This window comes from Dipodomys spectabilis, unplaced genomic scaffold (genome assembly GCF_019054845.1).
Source record: "Dipodomys spectabilis isolate Male_0828 unplaced genomic scaffold, ASM1905484v1 ptg000449l, whole genome shotgun sequence".
NCBI lineage: Eukaryota > Metazoa > Chordata > Mammalia > Rodentia > Heteromyidae > Dipodomys > Dipodomys spectabilis.
This window is the reverse complement of record NW_024871126.1, coordinates 3,184,516-3,187,516: the sequence shown is the minus strand read 5'-3', so window position 1 is coordinate 3,187,516 and position 3,001 is coordinate 3,184,516. Positions and strand designations below refer to the sequence as shown.

Genomic DNA, 3,001 nt, shown 5'->3' with positions numbered 1-3,001 from the left:
AAGTTCAATAGAGCAAAATAAAAAACAAAAAAAAATTTTAAGAAAAAAAGAAGAAGAAGGCACACACACATATACCACTGAAATAAAAATTATAAGAGGGGAAAATAGTTACTAGGAAACTTTCTTTTCAAAAAAGGTAAAAATTAAAAAAAAACGTTTTAGAAAAAAATTTTTTTAATAAAATGTACAAAAAAAATAGTTCTTTCATTTTTTTGGAAGTGGTGGGAAAAATCCTGTATCTCCCTTGTGTCTGTAACCAGCCTCTTGTTGGAGTCTCTGGTCTGCTTGTGGTGTTTGATTTTCCTATGACTTGGTTGGTTTCTTAAATCAGTTTGTTTGAACAGGCAGAAAAATGCTCTACTTTACCCAGGATTTTGTGATCCTCCTCTCAGGTTAGTTCAATGGGAGGGAGATCTGCTTTGATTAACACAAAAGAGGGAGATGGCTTTTTCCTCAAGTTTGGAGATGCTGTGATGAGGCTAGGTTCTGGGTAGAGTTGAGGCCTTTCAGCAAGCAGTAGCTTTTCCCAGGAGGTAGCTTGTGAGAAACTCAGAGAGCCCAGCCTGGAGCCACTCTCCAGGTTTATGTTTACTGAATTTCAATTGATTGTCAAGGCTGCTAAAGGGAGGGGCAGACTCTGGCTCTGATTACCCAGTGAAGACAGCCACTCTTGGGGCTTGCACCTGAGCTGGGTGATTTTTCCCTGGGTGGAGCTCTCTGGCAGGTCAGTTTAGGTTCTTGTGACCTGCTAAATGACTCTAGTTTTCTTCCAAGGCCTTAGTTGGAGCTAGCAGCTCCACCGAGCTTTGTCAGTATCCAAGATGGAGATGTCCGGTAGTTGGGGGGGAGGGATGGCCTTCTCTCCTCTGCTCTCTGAGAAGGAGTGAGGACATTTGGCTTCTACTCCCGCCGAGTCTTGGTTCCTGGGTCGTCTTTGGTCTGCGAACTGCAAGATGAAGATGTCTGCTCCTTGTCAGTTCTTGCTGGTGTTGAGTAGAATCTGCTTGTCCACCGTGTCTGGCTCCTTTGTCCTCCATTCTCTGTGTTACAGGATGGCGGCTATGGCCAACGCTGCTACCGAGGCTGCTGGCAAGTGCTCAGATCTGTCTCCTTGCTTGGATTTTCCCTCTCTGTCCTAACTCTGTGTATAGTGATGGCACACTTGGTGTGATTCTCTGGCTTAGGACTGTTCACTGGAACTCTAAAACTGCTTTCTATGCGAGAGCTTGTTTAGCCTACAGCTTCTCCTCCACCATCTTTTGGGAACCCCCTATGACCATGGTTTAAATTTTATTTCTTTGGGATAAAATGACAATGTTATCTAATTTCAAGTTTAATAAAGTTTATGCTATGTAAGGGCCTTTCTAAGGTGAAGATTTAATATACTGATGTCAAACTAACCTTTAATTCTATGAATTACATGTATTGTTACACTGGTATTTTTGTAATCAACTTTTTAATAACTGTTTTTCATTTCTTGCATTTGAAGTATGAAAAATATGGAATACTTCACAAATTTTCATACCATCCTTGTGCAAGTACCATTTTAATCTCTGTATTGTTGTAATTTGGGTAGACCTGCTGCTGAAGCATGTAGTATCCTCTAAATTTAAGTATGTAATGATACAATATTTATACAGGCATATATCCATGGTTGCCTATTTGTAACAAGGAACCCTTATTGTTCCTAAAAATGCTATTGATTTTATTTCTCTAAAATTCTGTGCACAGTGGAAAAAACTTATATTGTATGGTCGATTGTTCACATTTGCAATTTTTTGTCAATAACTATTTTGTCGTTTTCATTTTAAATTTGATCATACTTTGAAACCTTTACAGCTAAGCCCAAAGGTGATGGCTTTTCAAGTACTTATTTATCAACTGAGTTAGCTTTGTGGAGCTAATGGATTCAAAGTAAGCCTTTCTTAAGAGCTATTTCTAAACATCTGCAGCTTAAAATCTCCTAAATGAGGTCTCAGTGGCACAAATGTCTTCCTGACCCTTTACCCTTCTTCCATTTAGGAACAGACCTACCAGAATATCTTACACTGACAGCATAGATTCTTACTGGAACAAAACTAATCTTAGTTACAAGGGTTCATAGAGAGATGAACAATTCAGACCGAATTGTTCAGAATAGAAGGTATTTTATCAAAATGTAATTGTTTGGGCTGGGACGTTGGCTCAGTGGTAGAGCGCATGCCTTGCATGACTGAAGCCCTGGGTTTGATTCCTCAGCACCACATAAGCAAAAAGAAAAAAGCCGGAAGTGTTGCTGTGACTCAAGTGGTAGAGCGCTAGCCTTGAGCTGAAGAGCTGAGGGACAGGGCCCAGGCCCAGAGTTCAGACCCCACGACTGGACCCAAAAACAACAACAACAAATATATATATATAATTGTTTATTATACCTATTATTTCAAAAGTAGCTAAAGCCAAAAAGGTGAAAAAGTTGTTTATATGCATGTGTACTTAATATCCTTGCCTGTCTACCATACAACCAGGCAGGAACTTACGCTACTGACTTTCTATCACCAAATATGTCCATAGCTCCTGAAGAAGTCTATATAGTTTTCATCGATATTAGGCCTTAAATTGGTAATGTTTTAATCAAAGTGTTTCCTCTTGCCTCCAGGCTTTAAATTTACAAATGGTAAAGCTTTAGGTCTAACTCTACCCTAAACTGAGGTAGAGATAATGGAATAATACTTTAAAACAGAGTTGCCTTTGATAACCTAACCAAAACAGAACAATGCAAAACAATTTCTGATATTATATATACTTATATATTTTATATTTATATGTGCTGATCTTAAATTTCACACAGTGAATCTTGCTAGAATTAATTCATAATTTGACAAATAAATTGAAATTTATTCCCATAAATAGATTGGAACATAAATAATTAGGTTTAGAATATATATTTGAATATAGCAAGTATCAATGCAATGTCTTTGCTATAAACTTGTGATACCATCTAAGTGTTCTTGGTCTTCTGAATTCA

The 3,001-nt window shown here is 38.0% G+C and overlaps 1 pseudogene; it reads right to left on the bottom strand.

Annotated features, from left to right (window-relative positions):
- Window positions 1–1,493: 1,493 nt before the first annotated feature.
- On the bottom strand, window positions 1,494–1,593 carry LOC122098003 (annotated as a pseudogene).
- Between the last annotated feature and the right edge of the window lie 1,408 nt (window positions 1,594–3,001).